This window comes from Lepus europaeus, chromosome 16 (assembly GCF_033115175.1).
Source record: "Lepus europaeus isolate LE1 chromosome 16, mLepTim1.pri, whole genome shotgun sequence".
Lineage (NCBI taxonomy): Eukaryota > Metazoa > Chordata > Mammalia > Lagomorpha > Leporidae > Lepus > Lepus europaeus.
Window position 1 is genome coordinate 27,821,758 of NC_084842.1, and position 24,279 is coordinate 27,846,036.

The 24,279-nt window shown below is 45.1% G+C and overlaps 1 protein-coding gene across 1 annotated transcript in view; it reads right to left on the minus strand.

Annotated features, from left to right (window-relative positions):
- The window catches only part of WWC2 (WW and C2 domain containing 2), a 244,760-nt gene that overhangs the window by 142,854 nt on the left and 77,627 nt on the right, over nucleotides 1-24,279 (minus strand). The gene's annotated exons all lie outside the window — the stretch shown is intronic.

Below are 24,279 nucleotides of genomic sequence, written 5' to 3' on the forward strand. Positions count from 1 at the left end.
CGCACCAGGCTGCACTCACTTCCAGTCTGGATGCCCTTTCAGGAAAGCAACTGAACACTGACCGTGGGGTCTCCTTGAGGCAAAGGCCTAACGTCCTATTTTAGAAGTATCTTGTACACTGAGTTACTCAGAATTTGTAATGGAACCAAACACATAAAGTATTCATATACAAACAGGACCTCACCTTTCCAGACACATTCTCTAGGACTATTTTCTCTTTAATACTAATGGAGAGGGACTGGCACTGTGGGCACCATTTAGGGTCCTGGCTGCTCCACTTCCCCTTCCACTTCCTTCCACTTCCCCTTCCACTTCCAGCTCCCCGCTAATGTGCCTAGGAAAGCAGTGGAAGAGGGCCCAAGTGCTTGGGCCCCTACACTCACATGAGACACCTGGAAGCAGTTCCTGGCTTTGTGGGGTGAACCAATGGATGGAAGATCTCTTCCTCTCTCCCTCTGTCTCTCTGTAACTCTGCCTTTCAAGTGAATAAATAAATCTTAAAAAGAAAAACAAAACAAATGGAGAAAAAAACATAGTTTCCTAAGCAGAGTACAGGTTTCAGACTTAATTACAGACTGTTTTCTTTTCCTCTTGCTTCCTTCATTTTTGCTTTCGAGATTTTCCATGGGCAAGATAACACTACAGACTAGTGTGTGCCTTGTGGCAGGGTAGCCACCATCAGTCCACATCACCTTCTAATTTAGCACAGCACCATGGGCAGGGTTCTTACACCCATGCTAATGAACACCAAAGATGTCACAGCTCCTCTGAAATTCAGGTGCTTGACAGAATCACATCCTTCAGCGAAACAACAAAGTGTGCCATCAATCCTTCAGAATGCCGTGAGAATGACACGAAAAGGAAGGAAATCCTTTATTCCCTGGGCTAGCCTGCAATGGCCCTCCGAGGATGCAGAACACTGAAGGAAAGGCAGGCTCTCCTTTTCTCTCAACCTTCCTATAGCACGAAGTCTCCTCGTGGAGATGGCTCCAAACAGGGGCTTTAGAAACCAGCCAGGCTGACAGCAGCAGTAATGAAAGCAACCAGCTCTGCCACTGACTCGCTGTGAGACCAGTGCTTGGCACCCCTCTCTCCATTTCCTCCTCTGTTAAGTAGTGATGACAAACCCCCCCCCCCAACATACACACACACACACAAACACACACACATTCTTTCCCTGCAATTCAACCACCTCCTGAGACTACTGTGAGAATAAAAAGGAATCAGCTTGGACGAGTGTCTAGCACATGGTGAGTACATGGTTATTATCACAAGCATGACTTTCCAATTCTCTCATTTACTCTTTGCAGAAGCCAAGTCAGGCAGCACCGCACAGAATAGCAGTTCTCATAGTATAACCCCATGACTGCAATACCTGGGAACTCAAAAGAAATTCAAATCCTTGGACCAGACCTAGAAAACTAGAAACTCTGAGGTTCAGCAAAATATGCTCTACAGGGAATTCTGCTGCACATCAAAGTTTGGGAACTACAGGGTCAGCAGTTCCAGAGCTGAAATTTGGCATCAGAGAGATCAGGGTTCAAATCCTTGTTGTGCCTCTTACCTTTGTCAAGTTATTTGCTTGAGAAGCCCCCACTCCCTAACCTGTTTTTTTACAAGTTGGGAACATGGGGAGACTGAAAAATGTAGATTAGAACTAAATAGCATAATGGCTGACAAATGATGATCTTCAATATATGTCAGATAAGCAAAATGAATCTTAAACATGCAAAAGCATGTGCCCAAATATGGCGTGCTGCATTATTCTGTAAAGAGTCAACTTGAATTCAAGCTAAGTAAATTCTTTCTCATATCACAAATTGACCCCATAAGGATTTAGCTACCACACTAATCCCCATAACATAAGGAGTGGCCTTGTCTGCAGGCCTGGTCCCTCCGATCACCTCAATAAAGCCGACCAGATAAAGCTCCAGAGCCATGCTGCCCTGTGTGCGATTCTGTTTGAGGACTCTCTCTCTTTAAAAAAAAAAAATTTTTTTTTAAGTATTTATTTATTTATTCAAAAGTCAGAGATACACAGAGAAAGGAGAGGCAGACAGAGAGAGGCAAAGAGAGATCTTCAATTGCTGGCTCGCTCTCCAATTGGCTGCAATGGTTGGAGCTGTGCTGATCCAGAGAGCTGGATCTAAAGTGGAGCAGCCGGGTCTCAAACAGGCACCCATACGGGATGCCAGCACTGTAGGCACCTTTACCCGCTAAGCCACAGAGTCGGCCCCCTATGGCTCTCTCTCTCTCTAAGGCTCTTAGCAATGCTGTCTGTACAGCACAGCCTCCTAAAGAAATGAAGAATAAGGTGAGCCGAAGTGAAAAAGCAGAGACACTAAACAATTTTTACCCTGGTACCAAATCAACATGCTTAAGTATGAATACTGGGGCCGGCACTGTGGAGTAGCAGGTAAAGCTGCTGCCTGCAGAGCCGGCATCCCATATGGTCGCCGGTTTGAGTCCTGGCAGCTCCACTTCCTATCCAGTTCTCTGCTATGGCCTAGGAAAGCAGTACAAGATGGCCCAAGTCCTTGGACCCCTGTACCCGCGTGGGAGACCCAGAAGAAGCTCCTGGTTCCTGGCTTCGGATCAGCGCAGCTCCAGCCGTTGGGGCCATCTGGAGAATGAACCAGCAGATGGAAAACCTCTCTCTCTCTGCCCCTCCTTCTCTCTCTGTGTAACTCTTTCAAGTAAAATAAATAAATCTTTTTAAAAAAAGCATGAATATTATTAGAATGTACTACTCTTAGAACTTAACAAAAGCTTCAGAGCACCTGTTACTATTAAAAATTATACTAACTTGATTACATCTGGAAATAATTCAGCTTTGCCCATGAACTGTCCAGTGGATAATAAGCATTTAATTAACTGTCATTGTTCTAAGGCTAGAATTACACCTATAACTATATATGTAGCTATGAGTTCATGAAAAGTTCAGACACTGCCATTTCAGAAAAATATTAATATATTTATTTGCAGTGCCATTTCAAAAATCAACAATATTTTCAGTATTTGGATAATTATCTTTCACCTGTACTATATTAATAAGTAAAACCACTAAGTATGTATGTTTAAATATAATGTTAGGATTAAATTCTCACCCAAATTAAAATCATAAGTGGAATAACATCCTCAGGTACCAAACAAAATCAAGCACCCAACCATGCTGCTGTCCTGGAAAAGGGAAAATATGACTATGATATAGGAGTTATTTTTTCTCCCTCAGCCAGTAAATAACTCAAGCCCTCCCCACCCCAAAAAGGCCTTTCCTCAAACCTCCGGCTCCTCCTTTGGCCTTCACTTCCTGGGCACTCACTTGCTCATTCTAACCCACACAGTGTGACTCTGGAGGACTCCGGGAGGCTGTCGAACGGCCCTTCTCCACCTAACACCCACTTCTACGCACCCTTGAAAGGCAACATCTGTGAGTGGGTCACCTTTGCAAGGGCACTTTGCTTAGGCTACTGGCTTTGGGATCCATATGTATTATTTGTAAAAGCCTCAATGCTCATAATAGCCTATGTCTTTTTAAATGTCCATTTTTACATAATCACACTAATAATATAAAACATTCACTGAATATGCTCTATCATACATATTTATGTTAAACCATCATAGAATTCTGCACAGTAGATACAAGTATTATCTCCACCTGAATAGCAGTGCAAGGGAAACAAACTTACTCGTAATCAAACAAGCACATGCAGGTCAACACGGGTATTACAGGCAGTCACAGCCACATGCTCTGCTTGCTATGCCTTCACGCTACAGAACTGCATTCAGAAGGCTCTGAAGAAGTAACAGTGACGCGCAGGACGGGCATTCAGACTAACACTGGCACACCTGTATCTCCTATCAGAACACCTTGCTTCAAGTTCTCACTCCACTCCTAAGTCCAGCTTCCTGCTACTACACACCCTGGGAGGTTGCAGGTGATGAATCAAGTGGTTTGTTCGCTGTTCCCACATGGGAGACCTGGATTGAGTTGCCAGCTCCTGGCTTCCTCTTGGCCCAGCCACACTTAGGGAGTGAACCAGTGGATGAAAGCTGTCTTTCTCTGCCATTCAAATAAGAAGCATCTTTAAAAAAAAATTGTAAAAGAATGTCCAATCACAAATAAAAGGAAAAATGTATCAAGGGAATACAACTCTTAAGGCCTTTAAATATTTGATAAAAGATCAAAAATGCTTTTTAAAAAATATGTCTTTTCTACATGATCTGTAGACTAGTCAAATAGTAATTCTAAATAAAGATATAAAATTCCTGCATGCACTTCTTAAACAAGGAGTTATAAAATAATTCCAACTTAAGCGCTCACACTGTTTGACTATTCAAGATAGAACAACTGAAACCAGTGAGCCGAGGCTCTCCCACGAGGGCTCTTCAACATGGAACCAACCAGAGAATGTGGGCTTACACAAGTGCTCTCTAACCCAGGTGCACACTTCAGTGTGAAGGGCTTACTAAAGTGCAAATTTCAGGGTGCAGCCCTAGAATATCTGGGCTGAGGCCCGAGATTCACATCTCTAACAAGTTTTCAGGTGATGCTGATGCTGCTGGGCCCTGGACCGTACCTGGAGAATGGCGTTTCAAAGGGCACAAATTACAGCCCTAATTCAACCGCATGATGGAGAAATGGAAAACAAGCTCAATTAAGACAAAAGACTGTGCTTAAGAATTATCTCTGTTATGACAACTATGAAATATCTTGAGACTTAATAGCTTAGTAATCCCTCCAATTTAAAGATCTCCTTGTTTAATTTTTAAGAAGATATATCTATTTATCTGAAAGAGCGACACAGAGAAGAGAGACACATTGAGAGGCATCTTCTATCCGCTGGTTCACCTGCCAAACAGCCACAGTAGCAAGGAGCTGGCTAGGGCCAAACCTAGGAGCCAGGCACTCCATCTAGGTCTCCTTCCAGGCACACTAGCGAGAAGCTGGATCAGAAGTGTGGAGTCTCTGGGACTTAACCCAAGCACTCCTATATGGCCTAACTGGCTGCATCACATCTTCCACCCCTCATTATTTAATTTTAAATAAACATTTTTTTCCACAAAAGACATTTAACCAATTTTAAGATATGATCAGCAAAAGCAAGGTACTTTTCTCACTTACATACAAAATAGTAACAAGTACTCAACACCATCAGGCATTAAGGAAATGAAAATGAAAATCAAAACCACACAGCCGGCGCCGTGGCTCAACAGGCTAATCCTTCGCCTAGAGGTGCCGGCACACTGGTTTCTAAGTCCCAGTCAGGGCACCGGATTCTGTCCCGGTTGCCCCTCTTCCAGGCCAGCTCTCTGCTATGGCCCAGGAGTGCAGTGGAGGATGGCCCAAGTCCTTGGGCCCTGCACCCCGTGGGAGACCAGGAAAAGCACCTGGCTCCTGGCTTCGGATCAGCACGATGTGCCGGCCGCAGCGGCCATTGGAGGGTGAACCAACGGCAAAGGAAGACCTTTCTCTCTGTCTCTCTCTCACTGTCCACTCTGCCTGTAAAGATAAAATAAAAAAAAAAAAAAATCAAAACCACAATGAGGTACCAGCTCACACCCATTATGATCGCCATTATTAAAAAGAAGAAAAGGGATAGGTGTTGTGATGCGGCAGGTGGAGCTGCTGCTTATGACACAGGCATCTCATACTCGAGTGCCAGTTCAAGTTCCAATTGCTTGACTTCTGATTCAGCTCCCTGCTAATGCACTTGGAAAGGCAGGGGACAACGGCCCAAGGACTTGGGTCTTTGCCCCCAGTGTAGGAGGCCCGAATGGAGTTCCAGGCTCCTGGCTTCAGCCAGGCCCAGCTCTGGCCCAGCCTGGCTATTGCAGCCATTTGGGAAGTAAACCAGATATTTGTCTGTCTGTATCTGTCTCTCTCTTCCTCTCTCTGTGTCCCTCTCTCTGTCACTTTGCCAAAAAAAGAGAAGGGGAAAGGGAGGAGGGAAGGTAGAAGAGGAGGCCAAAGGGGAAGGGAAAGAAGAGGAAACAAAGAAAAGAGCTAGAAGAGGGAGGAGGGAAGAGAAGGGAGAGAGGGAAGGAATAACAAGAACTGACAGGCTTCGGAGAAAGGGGACCCTGGACGTGGTAAAGTGTAAAATGGTTGTCTGGAAAATGGTGTAGCAGTTCCTCCAAAAGTTAAACACAGAACTACCACATTAGCCAGCAATACCACTCCTAGATCTGTTCCTACAGCTGAAAAAAACACACGCACATGCACACATACAACAGCATTACTGACAACAGCCCAAAAAGAAGAAACAGCCTAAATGTCTGGCAGTGGAAAAATGAATAAACAAACTGTGGTATAATCATGTAATGGAACACTAGTTAGCCATAAAAAGGAAGAGGGTCCTTGTATACATTATGATGTGGATGGGCCTTCAACATATTATGCCAAGTCAAGGAAGTCACACCCAAAAGACCACGTATTGCATGATTCCAGCATATGAAGTAAGTAGTGCATAAATCCATAAAAGCAAGGCAGACTGATGGTTGGCAGCAGTTAGGGTTAGGGGTGAAGAGAGACACATGACCTCGTGCTGCGCTGCAGTGACGGAAATGTCTTGACACTGACTACAGGTGTCAGCTGCACAACACAGTAACCACTGTTAACACCGCTCAATTGTTCACTTCAGAATGCTTCATCTGTACCACGTAAATTACACCTTCATAAAACGCTTTTACAAAATAATAACCAGTATACAACAATGCCAAAACTCCCCAAGTTTTTACAAGAGGAAACAAAATAATAAAAGCACAGGAACATGTTCAATATCACTAGTAATAAAAACAATCGCCAAATAAAACAATACTGAGGCTTAATGTTAAGACTAATGGGGTATCATTGGTTGAACTCTTTAATTAACACAAAATTATTCGTAGGTGTTTAAATTTAACTGAAAAGTGGTCCCTGTTATATAAGAGTGGGAATAGGAGAGGGAGGAGATATACAGTTTGGCACAGGCTCAATAGAACTTACCCCTAATGGTAGAGTTACAAACATGCCAGGGGATTCCAATTTAATCCCATCAAGGTGGAATGTACCAATGCCATCTCACTAGTCAAAGTGATCAGTTTCAGTTCATAATTGATCACAATGATAGGATTAAGAGTCAAAGGGGGGCCGACGCCACGGCTCAATAGGCTAATCTTCCGCCTGTGACGCTGGCACACCGGGTTCTAGTCCCGGTCGGGGCGCCAGATTCTGTCCCGGTCGCTCCTCTTCCTGTCCAGCTCTCTGCTGTGGCCCGGGAGTGCAGTGGAGGATGGTCCAAGTGCTTGGGCCCTGCACCCCATGGGAGACCAGGAAAAGCACCTGGCTCCTGGCTTCGGATCAATGTGGTGCACAGGCTGCAGCGGCCATTGGAGGGTAAACCAATGGCAAAGGAAGACCTTTCTCTCTGTCTCTCTCTCTCTCACTGTCCACTCTGCCTGGTAAATCAAAAAGAAAAAAGAAAAACTCCAGACATAAGCCCAGGCATTTGCAACCAACTTATCTTTGGCAAAGGAACTAAAATCAATCCCTGGTGCAAGGACAGTCTCTTCAACAAATGGAACTGGGAAAACTGGATCTCTGCATGCAGAAATATGAAGCAAGACCCCTACTTACACCTTACACAAAAATCCACTCAAAGTCAATCAAAGACTTAAATCTGTGACCCGATAGCATCAAATTATTAGAAGACATTGGGAAACCGTGCAAGACATTGGCATAGACAAAGTGTTCTTGGAAAAGACCCCAGAGGCACAGGCAATCAAAGCCATTATCAGGGAGCTATATTGGAAACAGAGCAGACAGGACTTGAACCAGAGTGTTCTAGCACGGGATACCAGCTTTGCAGGCAGCCCCTTAACCCACTGAACCATAACACTGGTCCCCAAATATATACATTTTAAATATGCTACCATCTCAATCAAAATAAGAAGCTGCTTCTCAGTTGAAATTCTTTCTTTCCCGTTGCAGTTAGTCTACCCCTAACCCCTTGTGAACTGGCTCCTGGCTTCAGATCAGCACAGTGAGCCGGCCGCAGAGGCCACTGGAGGGGTGAACCAACGGAAAAGGAAGACCTTTCTCTCTGTCTCTCTCTCTCACTGTCTACTCTGCCTGTCAACAAATAAATAAATAAATAAATAATTTTAAAAAATAGAGAGTCAAAGGGATCACATAAACAAGACTATTGTCTGCTAATACTAACTGACAGAATTAAAAAGGAGAGAATGATCCATCATAGGAAGCAAGATATACAGCAGACTCATAGAATGGCAGATGTCCTAAACAGCACTCTGGCCTCAGAATAAGCCCTTAAGGCATTCAGATCTGGCTAAAAAGTCCATGAGAGTATTTTAGGCATGGAAAGCCAAGATACTGTGGGCAAAAACAAACAAACAAGCAAACAAACAAAAACCTAAATGAAAGATCTCTGTGAGATCCCAGCAGAAAGAACAGGCCGTCAAAGAAGGAGGTACCTTTCTCTGAAGGGAGAAGAGAACTTCCACTTTGACTATGGCCTTGTCTAAATAAGATCAGAGTTGGCCGGCGCCATGGCTCATTTGGCTAATCCTCCGCCTGCAGCGCCGCCACCCAGGGTTCTAGTCCCGGTTGGGGCGCCGGATTGTGTCCTAGTTGCTCCTCTTCCAGGCCAGCTCTCTGCTATGGCCCGGGAAGGCAGTGGAGGATGGCCCAAGTGCGTGGGCCCTGCACTCGCATGGGAGACCAGGAGGAAGCACCTGGCTCCAGGCTTCCACTGGCCATAGCGGCCATTTGGGGGGTGAACCAATGGAAGGAAGACTTTTCTGTCTCTCTCTGTCTCTCTCACTGTCTAACTCTGCCTGTCAAAATAAATAAATAAATAAGATCGGAGTTGAAGAACTCAAGAGGCTCCCATAGCCTTGGCAGCTCATGACAAGAGCCTTGGGTGATTACTGACATGATAAATAGATAGGAGTGTCAATTGTTAAATCAACATCAGGAGTCACTGTGCACTTACTCCCCATGTAGGATCTCCGTCCTTAATGTACTAGTTGTACAATGTGAATTAACGGTATAACTAATACTCAAACAGTACTTTACACTTTGTGTTTCTGTGTGGGTGCAAACTGTTGAAATCTTTACTTAGTATATACTAAGTTGATCTTCTGTATAGAAAGATAATTGAAAATGAATCTTGATGTGAATGGGATGGGAGAGGGAGTGGTAGATGGGATGGTTACAGGTGGGAGGGAGGTTATGGGGTGGAAAAAGCCACTATAATCCAAAAGCTGTACTTTGGAAATTTATATTTATTAAATAAAAGTTAAAAAAAAGACTACCGGGGTATCAAGCTTTTGTTTTCGTTTGCTCTTAGTGATGAAACTTGGTTCTGGTGAGGGTATGGGGGATCAGTCACTGTCACTGATTGCTGGTGACTTTGTAACTTGATACAATCCCTTTAATAAACAATTTGGCAGTATTTAAAAAATATTAAAATGGCCAGCGCCACTGCTCATTTGGCTAATCCTCTGCCTGCGGCACCAGCATCCTGGGTTCTCATCCTGGTCGGGGCGCCAGATTCTGTCCTAGTTGCTCCTCTGCCACTTCAGCTCTCGGGAGAGGGGAGGGTTGTGGGTGGGAGGGAAGTTATGGGAGGGGGAAGGCATTGTAATCCATAAGCTGTACACTGGAAATTTATATTCATTAAATAAAAGTTAAAAAAAAAAAAAAAGATTTCCCAGCTGGCAACAGGAGAGGGAAGAGGAAGAGGGGTGAGCGTGGGAGTGGAAGGGTGGGTATGGTGGGAAGAATTAGTATGTCCCTAAAGTTCTATTTCCAAAATGCATGCAAATAAATAAATTGATTAAAACTTGCCAGCAGCAGACCTTCCCCTCCATCTAATTAATTAGAAAGGTTTAAAGAAAAGTAAAGGCTGGCACTGTGGCTCAGTAGGCTAATCCTCCATCTGCGGCGCCGGCACACCGGGTTCTAGTCCCGGTCGGGGCGCCGGATTCTGTCCCGGTTGCTCCTCTTCCAGTCCAGCTCTCTGCTGTGGCCTGGGAGTGCAGTGGAGGATGGCCCAAGCCCTTGGGCCCTGCACCCACATGGGAGACCAGGAGAAGCACCTGGCTCCTGGCTTCAGATCAGCGCGGTGCGCCGGCCGCAGCAGCCATTGGAGGGTGAACCAACAGAAAAAAAGGAAGACCTTTCTCTCTCTGTCTCTCTCTCTCTCACTGTCCACTCTGCCTGTCCAAAAAAAAAAAAAAAAAGTATACTTCAGGGGAGTGAGGTTACTTAAAGCTTAAGTTATCAAATGTGCTATCCCTGTTCCACTATGTCCCCATTGGGAAATGGTCCTGGGCCAGTGGAAAACTTCGGACAGGGAATGGTATAACTGTGACAAATTGTAATTAAGTTAGGAAGTGATTCCAACACTCATGGGCTCAGTAGACCACAGCAGTGGTTCTCAAACCATCAGCTTCAGCACCACCTGGTCAACTCTAAGAAAACTAGTGCCAGCCAGCATGCTGGGCTGTGGTACAGCAAGTTAAACCATGGCCTGCAGCAATGGCATCCCATATGGGTGCCAGTTGGAGTTCCAGCTGCTCCATTTCCAATCCAGCTCCCTGCTAATGCACCTGGGAAAACAGCGAAGATGGCCCCTGTGCTTGGGCCTCTGCACCCATCTGGGAGACCCTTAAGTTGTTCCTGGCTCCTGGCTTTGGCCTGGCACAGTCCTGGCCATTGTGGCAATTTGGGGAGTGAGTGGATGGAAGATCTCTCTGTCTCTAACTCTGCCTTTCAAATAAACAAAATAAATCTTCAAAAAAAAAAAATGCAAACTAGCCAGTAGTTCCCCCAGAACTACTAAGTCATCCAGTCAGTGGGCAGGCCCCACAGTTCGCTGTAACGAGCTCGCCGTGTGATTCTGAGGCCCTCCTGCAGTGACGCCTGTTGCAGAGGCAGGGCTGCTCACTGCAGGGAGGCTGCAGCAGGGCCGCCACAACGTGAAGCAAGGAGGTGATCCCTGGGTGTGCACGCGTGCGTGTGCATGTGCATGCGTGTGTGTGTGTGTGTGCTTGTGGTGGGCAGGCTGCCTGGAGACTGGGCCATGAGGAGAATAGGCTTCCAGTAAAAGTCCAGAGTTCACAGCCACTGGATTTGAAAGCAGAAGCTGGAGGTGCTGTCAGCAAGCAAGGATGAGGCAGCACAGAGTCCACAACACAACTGGGTTTCCAAGAAGTACAGCGATGTCAGCCTGGGGCAGCGAAAGCATCTGTGACAAAATTAATTAAATTTCACCTGTGTTGTATGTGACATGCCAGAGGGACATGCAGGTACATGCATGGAGACTTCCAGAGGGAGATCAGATCATGGATAAGATAAATGTGCAAGCAAGGCTTTGCAATGTATCCACCTTTTTTAAAGGTTCACAGCTTTTTTTATGATTATTCATTTGCAAGGCAGAGTTATAGAGAGAGAAAGAGACAGAGAGAGAGAAAGAGTTCTTCCATCCACTGGTTCACTCCCCAAATGGCTCAATAGTTGGAGCTGCGCCAATCCAAAGCCAGGAGCCAAGAGCTTCCTCCGGGTCTCCAACTCAGGTGCAGGGGCCCATGTACTTGGGCCATCTTCCACTGCTTTCCCAGACCACAGCAGAGAGCTGGATTGGAAGTGGAGCAGCCGGGATTCCAACCAGCACCCGTATGGGATGCAGGCACTGCAGGCAATGGCTTCACCCTCTACACCACAGCACCAGTCCCCACAGTTTTTTTGTTTGTTTGTTTGTTTTAATGTATACTTTTATTTATTTAAAAGACAGAGTACCAGAAAAAGACATCTCTCATCAACTGGTTTACTTCCCAAATGCTCACAAGAACCAGAGTTGGGCCCCATACGAGTCTCCTACATGGATGAGAGGACACAGGCACTTGAGCCATCACCAGCTGCCTCCCAGGGTGCACGTGAGCAGAACGTTGCATCAGAGGTGGAGGAGGGTCTCAAAGCCAGGCACTCCAACACGGGACACAGGCACCCCAAGCTGCTGTGCCACAGCACCTGCTCAAGGAATGTGCCCACCTTCTATGGGATGACAGGAGATGACCCAGCCTGTAGAGAAGAAAACTACCCCACTTCAGTCTAGAGTTTTTCCATTCCTGCCAACAGGAACCAACAATAACACTACCAACAAAACATTCCACTCATTCAGGTCATCAAATAGTTACTGAATGCCTCTTTCCTGATTCTATTCATCCAGTAGTTCCCTCTACATATAACCAGTAACTGCTCTCTAGGTGGTGTCTCAGCCTGTTTTCTGTCACGATAACAATACCTGAGGCTGGGTAGTTGGCTCACGATTCTGGCGGCTGGAGGGTGCAAACGGCATGGCACCACCATCCTGGTACGGGTTACTTGGCTGGGTCCCAACAAATGGAGAAGTAGAAAGGGAACCAAGCTGCATGCAGGTACCACGTGTGAGGGGTGGCCTCACTTTATAACAACCTGCTCTCCTGAGGACTTGCTCACTCTGAAAGACCAGCGTTCATCTCTCCCAAGAGTGATGACCCCATGAGCTGATCACCTTGCTTCAGGCCACACCTCAACATCAGCAACATGTGAACCTTTGGGGTGCACACTCAAAACTACATCCAAGCCACAGTCAGTGGGGAACCATCATCTCACGGCACCACAGGCTTCCAAGGTAGCATCTCAGTGTCTACTATGGAAACAAACTGACTTCGAGTGGTATGGCTCATTGAGGTACCATGAGGACAGCATTATATTCATACCAGTGAGGCAGTCTTTTGGAGAGTGGAAACAGGTGGGAGTTCAATTGAACACAAAGGTAATCCTCATAATAAGTTACTCATTGGATTCCATGAACTAAAGCAACTCAATCGTCTTCATGCCTTACAGACCCAGAGGCTCCGTATTTGTTAAAAGAGAAAATAATCTTTATCAATAAAGAACCTCAGCAAGGGGCCGGTGCTGTGGCATAGCAGATTAAGCCTCCGCCTGCAGTACTAGCATCCTGTATGGGCACCAGCTCATGTCCTGACTGCTCCACTTCCAATCCAGCTCCCTGCTAATTTGCCTGGGAAAGCATTGGAAGGTGGCCCAGCCCAGCTATTCTGGCCATTTGGGAAGTGGACCAGCAGATGGAACACAGCTCTTTCTTTCTCTCTCTCTCTCTCTCTCTCCCCTTCTCTCAAATAAATAAATAAATATTAAATAAAAAAGACACCCCCCCCCAACAGGTACAGACTACAATCTCCTTCCCATAAAGTCCACAGTGACACCTGTGTTCTCTTGATCACCCTGACACACAACAGCTTCTGGCTCTGGGCAATTAGCAGCCATGGCCAAATTTACTAAGCCCAAAACTAAATTACTGACATTTAATTTATAAATCATAAAATCTTCCCATTACAAGTGTACAACTGAGTTGTTGTGAGTAAATTTACACAGTTAAAACACTGCACAGCCTAAGTTTGGCCCAGTCACAGCTCCCCACAAATGCCTTTCATCCATTTGCAGTCATTCCCCATCCTACCCCCAGCTCCAGGCAACCACTAATGTGTTTTCTGCTGGTACAGATTCGCCTTTTCTAGAATTTTATATAAATGGAATCACACAATTTCTGGCTTCTCGTGCGTGGCTTCAGGCATTCGGCACAACATTTAAGGCATATCATGTTGCAGACTTATCAAGAATTCATGCTTCTTTACTGCTGAGCAGTACTCCACTGCACAAATGCTCCATACCCTGTTCATTTGCCAGCTTACAGACATTGGGATTGGACCTACTCTTATGAATGCTGCTGCTACAAACACCTGCCTCCCAGCCTAGGTTTTGAGAAAGGGAAAAGAAAATAATGAGCCTTTAAAAGGTTGGTAGAAGGGTCAGGTTTCATGATGTGGTTGGCAAAAGTCACTGGCACAGTGTTCTTTAGACACCACAGGAGAAAGAAAAACCTGGTAGGACAAAACAAGACACCCTCAGGTACCACCAAGGAACCACAAAAACAAGATGGTCAGGGTGGAAATACTATGCCACCATCAATCTTTGGAATCCACAGGGGATGGGTTCTAGGACCTACCACAGGTACCAAAATCCATGGGTGCTCCACTCCCTTACAGAAACTGGCTTAATACTTGCATATAACCAATATACATTCTCCTGCACACTTGAAATCATCTCCGAACTACTCCTAATAGATAATACAACAGAAATGCTACATAAGTAGTTGTTACACTGTATGTCTAGGGAATAATGACAAGAAAAAGTATAAATAATTTCAGTACAAAATTTTTAAAGTTTTTTATTTTTTTTTTAATTATTTTCATTTTTTTAATTTGAGAGACAGAGATTTCCCACCTACTGTTTCACTCCCCAAAGGTCCACAGCCGCTGGGGTGCCAAGGCCAGCATTCCAGAACTCATGTGGGTAGCAAGGACCCAAAGATGTGAAGCATCACCTCCCAGAGTATACATTAGCAGGAAGCTGGAATTCAGACTGGAGCTGAGACGCGAAGCCAGGTACTTTGATATGGAATGCAGGTATCCCAAGCAGCTAAGTGGTTTTTTTTGTTGTTGTTTTTGTTTTTGTTTTTTTTTAATTTTTTAAATTTATTTGACAGGTAGAGTTATAGACAGAGAGAGAGAGTCAGAGAGAAAGGTCTTCCTTCTGTTGGTTCACTCCCCAAATGGCCCTATGCCAGCGCTGTGCCGATCTGAAGCCAGGAGCCAGGTGCTTCTTCCTGGTCTCCCATGTGGGTGCAGGGGCCCAAGGACTTAGGCCATCCTCCACTGCCCTCCCGGGCCACAGCAGAGAGCTGGACTGGAAAAGGAGCAACCAGGACTAGAACCAGCATCCACATGGGATGCTGGCGCCGCAGGTGGAGGATTAACCAAGTGAGCCATGTCACCGGCCCCCAAGCAGCTAAGTCTTAACCATTTCACCCAATGCTTGACCCTCAAATATTTTTTTTTTATTTACAGTTGGTTGAATTCATGAATGTAGAAACTGTGGATACAGAGACTTGACTGTAATTCACAGCTCAGAAGCAGGACATCTGTACCACAGGTGCCTATGGCACCAACTTTTCAAAAATCTTTCCAAAATGAGACCGAAAGAAGTCAAGGAAAAACTAGTCAGCCTGATACAAAGGGAGCAGACACAGGCTTTTCTACAGGCAGTTCCCTCTACCTGGAATGTCATCTCTGTCCCTCCAGTTTCCACCACCTTGGCCCCTTCTCAGTTTCACCCTTACATTTGTCCTTTATGATTAACTTCCTTTAAAATGAACTTAAACACCATCTTATTGGAGAAGCCATCCTGTTCTCTAGGCTGTCACCACTTACTGACATTTTATGAGCTTTAGTTTCGGAAAGATTTTCCCATTCAAGTATCTCACAAGTATTTCACTGAGCTTGTATCTTATTTGTCCTTGTCTGTTCAGTTCTCTGAGCTCCCACTGGCTCTTCTTCTCTGTATGCCAAGCATGTAACATGGTGCATGGTGCTCAACAGATGCCTCCTAGAGAGGCGATGAGTGAGCGAATTCCAGCCAGATGTCTCCATGGACACACACCTCTTAGAGACAGCATCTACCAGACACTTACGTGGGGTGATTAACAGCCACACCAAATCTTACCCACAACACACAGCTCTGGAGTTCCCCATGCAGAAACACTTTTCTTAAACCAGGTTTTCGCCCAAACCACCTCATCTAGGAAAATGCCACCCTCATCAGCCCAGACACCCAAGTCACAGCCAAGGGAGTGGACACTGCTGCCTCCCTCTCCATCACCTCATGTTCAATCCATGATGGTTCTGCAGGCTCACCCGCAAGAACCCTGCATCGCCCCACACAACTTCTTCCTCCACTGCCACCTTGACAGTCCAAGCTACGAGCATCACCTGCCCGGACTGCCGGCACACTTCCTCACTGGCGGCTACATTCCAAAGTATTGTCTCCAAACAGCAGCTAGCAATCTTCTGAAAATAGCTTTCAAAATCTTTTAATATACAATTTAAGTTAAAAAGTGTGTGAATGCATCCTCCCGACATTAAGTATATAATGTTAAAGTATCACAGATAGTGATCATGTTCCCTTTGGCCACTAATCCTCATTCTACTTCCCACCTTCCTGCCCTCAAAAGTATCCACTACCACCAATGCAGTGTGTGACCATCTAGACCTTTCTCCAAGGACAGCCTAGAAAGTAAATGATGGGGCTGGAGCTGTGGTGTGGTGGGTAAGGCCACTGCCTGCAGTGCCAGCATACCATGTGGATGCCGGTTCAAGATCTGGCTGCTCCACTTCCGATCCAGCTCTCTGCTATGGCCTGGGAAAGCAGTATAAGATGGCCCAAGTCCTCGGGCTCCTGCACCCACATGGGAGACCAGGAAAAAGCTCCTGGCTCCTTGCTTTGGATCGGCGCAGCTCCAGCCATTATGGCCACTTGGGGAGTGAACCAGCAAATGGAAGCCCTCTCTCTCTCTGTGTTTAAGTCTGACTTTCAAATAAATAAATAAATCTTTAAAAAAAATAAAAGTAGGCCGGCGCCATGGCTCAACAGGCTAATCCTCCGCCTTGCGGCGCCGGCACACTGGGTTCTAGTCCTGGTTGGGGCTCAGGATTCTGTCCCGGTTGCCCCTCTTCCAGGCCAGCTCTCTGCTGTGGCCAGGGAGTGCAGTGGAGGATGGCCCAAGTCCTTGGGCCCTGCACCCCACGGGAGACTAGGAAAAGCACCTGGCTCCTGCCATCGGATCAGTGTGGTGTGCCGGCTGCAGTGCGCCGGCTGCGGCAGCCATTGGAGGGTGAACCAACAGCAAAGGAAGATCTTTCTCTCTGTCTGTCTCTCTCTCACTGTCCACTCTGCCTGTCAAAAATAAATAAATAAATAAATAAATAAAAAATAAATAAAAGTGGTGGTTCTTTCAACATAAATATATTGGGTCACTGTGAATTTTTTTTCTCTGAACAATATATGGAGGCTCTTCATGCTGCTACTTCATTTTTTTCTAAGTTTAGATCATAGTTTATATATTAGCTTTTCCAGCACAATGTATTGTACTGAATCCTTGACTAAGTCCTAGGGTAGACACCGGTTAGTATTTTGGTCAGTTAACCTCAAAAGCACTACCTGCCACGCAGCTTCACACAGCACACAGGCTGGCAGTACAGTGACGGCACAAGAGGCCTGCCTGGGGCAGTTTCCAGTGTGCATCCTGAGCCTGCTGCTTCTGAACAAAGTACGCAGCCCCGTCGTGCTGAATCCTGGCTGCGTGCGGCTACTGTCAATGCAGAGTCCTAACAACTAAGCCCGGGTGACTGGTAGGGAAATATCTGGGTCTCACTTCCATCTTGTTTCCTACTCCATAGCTACTGAGACACAGGCAAAGCAAAATGATTTCAAAATGAGTATCAGGTAGGTTAAAGCCCCTGCCTCCAGCACCAGCATCCCATGTGGGTGCAGGTTCCAATACCAGCTGTTCCACTTCCAATCCAGCTCCATGTTAATGCACCTGGGAAAGCTGCAGAGGGTGGCTCAAGGACTTGGGCCACTGCACCCATGTGAGACACCTGGAAGAAGCTCCTGGCTCCAGATCAACTCAGCTCCAGCTGTTGTGGCCGTTTGGGGAGTGAACCAGTTGATTGAAGACACCTCTCTCTGTTAAACTCTTTCAAATAAATAAACCTTTTTAAAAAATGAATTTCAGGATGTTCACAACATGAAGCTGGTTCTGTTTCAGATCACCATTCTGTCAATCTTACCTAGAATAAATGAGCCATGTTGGTTTGGTCACATGAACAATGAATGCCTGCTAGATCTATCTGAACAAATTTCCCGATGCTTTGATGATTCTATTAGCAGGGCCTGGTCTCTCACTAGTTGTCCTAAGCACAGTTATTGAGCATCTGACTCCTGGTGACCTTCCAGGGGGTCCAAAGTGGGGAAGAAACCTTCAACTAAGTGCTGCTAAGTCTAGGCCTTCCGGAATACGAAGACCATGGAGACACCTGACAGATTCCCACATAATTAAACCAAGGCTGCTTCCAAAGAAAGCTTTGAGAAGGTAAATGAGTCAGCCCACCTCCATGCACCTGCAGCCTCCAGCAGTGGAGCGAAAGCACACGCTGGACAGCAAGCTTAACATTTCAAAGAGGACTCTCTGCAGACATATAAAATATGTGTGCCTGCATTCATAAATGTTCCCCTGAATTTCTTTTTTGGTAACACTGGCTAAGGTTTTTTAAACTTAGGACGTAAGTCTTGAATACAGTCAGTTTGTACAGAACATCTGTTCACCTACTTTAAATGGAATGGTGCCATTAAGAAGAGGAAACCTCTTCCATATTTCACCTTTCTTGAACCCTGGTGAACACCAAAAGAGTAAAACAAACACTTATAGGTTGCTGCTTCCTTCAGCATAGGTGACTAGTACATGAGTCTGTCCAAGGTAGTTGCTGGCTATGACATCACCTAGCTTTTTGTTTTAATGCTATTATCATATCTCAATTTATCTGTTTTTACTGGTATCATCTGTCTTCCTAAATCTCTAAGACTTGCTCTGCACACCAAGGCAGTCCTTAGTAACCAAAACAATGGCTGGTTCTCAGTTGTGTGTTCAATTAACTATATTCCATTAACTATCACATCTGTCTTCACGGCCCCAGTCAAGTACACGTTAAGTCACACTCAGGACACTAGGCTTTTGTAAGCATTTATTGGGCAGTACTGAAAAACACCTCATCCTGGTCCTCCGTACAATGAACAAACTGAAGGAATTAAAATTTTTTTTAAAAAAAAAAAAGCTCCAGGATTGGAATTTTGAGAATCAAATATCAGAAAATATAAAGACTATTCCTGAGCAGACTAAGGAGTGGCACTAACATGCTACAAATCAGTTCCATACCTAGCGTTTGCTTTGCTACTTAAACACTGGATTGCATTGTTATAACTGATGTGGACACTTTTTCCTTGGTGGTATTTCCTTGTGCTCTCTAGCCTCTATTTTCTTCTGGCACGGCACCAAATCCTCCAAGCACTAGAAATTAGACATATGGAATGTGAGGAATGTCTGATAACTTCAGAGATCAGCCCTTAGTCATAAACAAAAATGCACGCCCTTTGGGCTTCGACCCAAATTCAATTTGAAGCAAACAAAATGAACGCTGGCAAACTATGCAACGTGAAGTGGAGTGGGCTGGGAAAACTCTAAATAGAATTCAATGCACAGATAAATACTGCTTCTTTATTTCAAATGTTAGTAAGATGAATGTGCAAAGCATGGCTTGGTTGAGTTCTGGATTAATGGTACCTAAGTTAGAAAAACCAGTAATTAAAATCACTTTCTATAGTAAAGTTCATTCTGTTCCCATAAGCTTTCACTAACATCCATATTGTGACTTAATCTTTAGTTATCTATCCAGTTCTACAGGTGCTAATACTGTTCAAGATGAATTAAAAGCAAAAAAAGAAATTAAAAAAAAAAAAGCTTTCAGGAATTATTCTAAACCAAAAGAGAAGTAGCCAAGTGCAGCATGTTAATCTCTACTGGAACATAGTCCTTAAGGGGGGAAAAAGTTATAAATGAATTTTTGAAGCAGCTATGTAATTTAGACATATTATTGAGCTATATTTCTATTTCCACAGGAATGACAATGCTATTATGGTTCTGTAAGAAATTACTTTTTTTCTTGGAAAATGAATGAACTATTTAGTAGTTCAAGGCCATGGTATCTGTCACCTGTCTTTAAATGCTAGAGCAAAAAATATGGATATAAATATATTTTCTTTACATGTAATATATTTAGAAAATATTGTACATACAAAAACAGAGTGAGGAAGAAATAAAGGAAACTTCAGAAGTTTTGCGGGAAAATGGAATTAAAGAATTAAAACTTCTCAGCATAATCCCCATGAGGTTCAAGACGCTTCTAACTGGTGATACCAACCATTTAGTCTAACTCAAAAATACTTGAGGCTCTTGGGAGTAAGCCATATAAATGCAGTCTTTTTATGCTACTAACTGAAGAAATGAGGGCCTTTAAAGATTTTGTAAGATTAGGAAACAAAAAGAAGGCAGAAGGAGCCCAATCAGGACTGTAAGGCACACGCCTAACAATTCTCTGTCCAAACTCTCCCAACACTGCCCTTGTCTGACGAGAGCAGAAGCACTGCTGAGGTGGAAAAAGATTCTGGAGAAGCTTTCCTGGGCATTTGTCTGCTACATCTGTGACTGACTTTCCCAAAACACTCTCACGACAAGCAGATGTTATCATTCTTTTACCCTACACACCCATTATTTTACCCTTATGCATCCCCCCAAAAAACACGGTCACAATCTTTGCTCTTAATCATTACATTTTGCTTTGAATGGATCACATCCACCTCGTGGTAGCCACTGCTTTGATTGTGTTTTCTCTTCAGGATTCTACCAATAACAGCCATGGTTCAACTCCTGCTACAATTCTAGAAGAAATGCTTCAGAAACTTGATCCCATTTGTTTAAAAGTTCCATCTACTTTTAAAAGTTCCATGTACTTCATCTCTTCTCTGCTGCTGACCTGAGCACTACAGTCTTGGCACCCATCAAGCAGAAAGGTTGCTCGTCTTCGATTTTTCAGTTAGAATTGACTACAGTGGGGGAAGGCACTGTGGCACAGCAGGTTAACGCCCTGGCCTGAAGCGCTGGCATCCCATATAAGGTGCCGGTTCGAGACCCGGTTGCTCCACTTCCGATCCAGCTCTCTGCAATGGCCTGGGAAAGCAGTACAGATGGCCCAAGTCCTTGGGCCCCTGCACCCACATGGGAGACCCGGAAGAAGCTCCTGGCTCCTGAGTTCGGATGGGCGCAGCTCCGGCCGTTGCAGCCATTTGGGGAGTAAACCAGTACATGGAAGACCTCTCTCTCTCTCTGTGTAACTCTGACTTTCAAATAAATAAATCTTTAAAAAAAAAAAAGAATTGACTACAATGAACTAACTGAGATGTGCATGGTGCTAGCTATTGTTTTGCTGTTAATCGTTAGTCCTCCTCAATTAGGGCACAAAACAAGACTACTTTTTCTTTACAAACTTATATGGATGCTCTACCACTGCAGGCTTCAGCCTCAGCTTAGTGTAACCCCTTCTTTAAATGAGTTATCTATTTCTAAATTACTGATTTCTCTAGAGCACTATACCTATGAACTTCACAGAAAGATCAACGATCACACCATTCTACCACCAGAGCTTCACCATAAATTTGATGTTTGCTTTTCCTTCATTTTTAGTGAAATTCATGTTACTCTTCAAACCAGTATCTTATCCTTCTTGGTGCCTCAAAGTACATCCATCCAGATATCCTATAACAAGTTAATGTGAGCCTATTTGGGTGTCAAAAAAAAAATGAGGGGGCAGCCGCTGTGGCACAGTGGGTTAAAGCCCTGGCCTGAAGTGCTGGCATCCCAAATGGGCACTGGTTCTAGTCCCAGCCGCTCCTCTTCCAATCGAGCTCTCTGCCATGGCCTGGAATAGCAGTAGAAGATGGCCCAAGTTCTTGGGCCCCTGAACCCACATGGGAGGCCAGGAAGTAGCTCCTGGCTCCTGGCTTCGGATCAGCGCAGCTCCAACCATTGCGACCATCTGAGGAATGAACCAGCAGATGGCAGACCTCTCTCTCCATCTCTACCTCTCTCTGTAACTCTTTCAAATAAATAAAATCTTTAAAAAAATGAAATTTGTGCGTAGTTTTTTTCATAGCATGCCATTTCTACAAACTGTTTGTGTTCAAAAGTTTGCTGTCAGATCTAAGAGGACGAAATACACGTGACTATGTGTATCTGATGTTGGTAATGATAACAAATGTGTATACATGTATATATTCTACAGTTTTCATATGCTAAAGTTTTTTATAATAAAAAGATGGTAATAAAAATTCTATCATTAAGGAACGTCCAATAAAGAGTACATATTCAGCATGAACACTTACCTGCATTCCATTTACAAAAACAGTATAAACACAAAAGACAAAAGGCAAGACAGCAGACAAAAGTAATGATACTAGGGGGGTGGTGGTCAGCTGGTAGCTGAGTGGCAAATGCCTAGCAGATATGAAAAACAGGACTGAGTCGACAACACAGAAAGTTCAGAAGCAGATCAATTCATACCGCCAAGCCTAAAATGGCTCTGCAGTGCCAGCACCCAGGGCTGCAGGCAGTAGAGTGTGACTACAGGGGACTCCGAGAAGCCCATGACGCAGTCAGATCTCCAGCCTGCCTTTTCCCAACATGGGCAGAACGAGGCTTATTCTGCAGAGACTCAATCAGAAAGGCTGTGGTTTTCCAGTCAGCTGGGTATGGCTGGAAAGCAGGAGTACCTGACTAAAAGCAAGATCTAAGCAACCATGTATCCTGCGAATAGCAAGCCTCCCAAACCCACTTCCATCACTCAGTTTGTAGTATGCCAGGAGCAGAGTCTGTATTTGCCAGGTAGGTGATGGTGGAGTTGTCTCTAGGAAAACTAACCAACACAAGAGAAAACAACCCACCGACACTCACATCTTGGGGAGCCTAAAATAAAGGCTGGGTTGGATCATTAATACACAGCTAAGCCTCACCCACTAGTACAAGGCTCCCAACCAGCTTTTTGTGGCTACTTTTGTTTTTTTTTTAAAGATTTATTTATTTATTTGAGTTACACAGAGGGGCCAGCGCTGTGGCGCAGCAGGTTAACGCCCTGGCCTCAAGCATCGGCATCGCATATGGGCGCCGGTTCTAGTCCCGGCTGCTCCACTTCCAATCCAGCTCTCTGCTATGGCCTGGGATAGCAGTGGAAGACAGCCCAACTCCTTGGGCCCCTGTGTAACTCTGACTCTCAAGTAAAAAATAAATAAATCTTTAAAAAAAAAAAAAAAGAGAGAGTTACACAGAAAGAGAAGCAGAAGCAGAGAGAGAGGTCTTCCACCCGCTGGTTCACTCCCTAAGCATATGGGCGCCGGTTCTAGTCCCGGCTGCTCCACTTCCAATCCAGCTCTCTGCTATGGCCTGGGATAGCAGTGGAAGACAGCCCAACTCCTTGGGCCCCTGCGTAACTCTGACTCTCAAGTAAAAAATAAATAAATCTTTAAAAAAAAAAAAAAAGAGAGAGTTACACAGAAAGAGAAGCAGAAGCAGAGAGAGAGGTCTTCCACCCGCTGGTTCACTCCCTAATTGGCCGCAACGGCCAGAGCTGTGCCAATCCAAAGCCAAGAGTCAGGAGCTTCTTCCTGGTCTCCCACATGGGTGCAGGGGCTCAAGGACCTGGGCCATCTTCCACTGCTTTCCCAGGCCATAGCAGTGTCCATATGGAATGCCGGCACTGCAGGCAGTGGCTTTACCTGCTCCACCACAGCACTGGCCCCAATGCCTACTACTTAAATGTGACTGACAGCCATCTCAGTCAGGATTGGCTTGGTAACACCCAAGTAAAAAGCAACACCAAAGTCTCAGCAGCTACAATAGCACTGATTTCCCACGCAGGTCATGTCTAGAATGGTTCTGGACAACTCTGCAGGCAGCTGGCCTGCACTCAGCATGCCAGGCCCCATCTCCAGTGTCTGTGTCATCTATTAATGTGTTAGAAGATCAGTTAAGAAAATTTCCCAACAAATAAGACAACAGGAAGGAAAAGAGGGGACACCTGAATGATGAGTCCAGGAGGTCCAATGCCTCACTGGCATGAGTTCTAGAGAGACACAGAACAAAGTAAGTATAAACTAGTACAGGAAAACTTCCCTAGGTGAGCGACACTGATTTCCTGATTACGCTCTTGTGTAGCCTGGCCACCCTGCACACTTCCCTCAATGCCCAACACTGGGATGCTTCAGAATATGAGGATAGAGAGAAGAGCCGAAAACCTTCAGACAGAAACCAGGTTATCAAAACAAACAAACAAACAAACAAAAAAACACACCTCAAGACGCATAAAGGCATCACACTTCCCAAACCTGGTATTGAAACTACAAGGCAGTAGAGCAAAATCATCAAAAGTTTGCTGCAAATGATCTCCCCTGGAATTACATCCCTAGGTAAAATATCAATCAGGAGTGAGAGGAGAAGAATGGCCTTTTCGGAGGTGCCAGGTCCCATATTCCTGGAGAGCACCCTGCAGGAACCCCACAGGAAGGCAGTGCACAGCAGCTGGTCCCAGCTGGAGCCCGAGGGGAAGGTGCAGAGTACTTGGTGTGTCTCAATGGACTAAAAGGAAATTTCTAATGCTGGCAGCAAATTGGTGACAGGGACCCAAGAAATTAAACCAATGGAAAAAAGA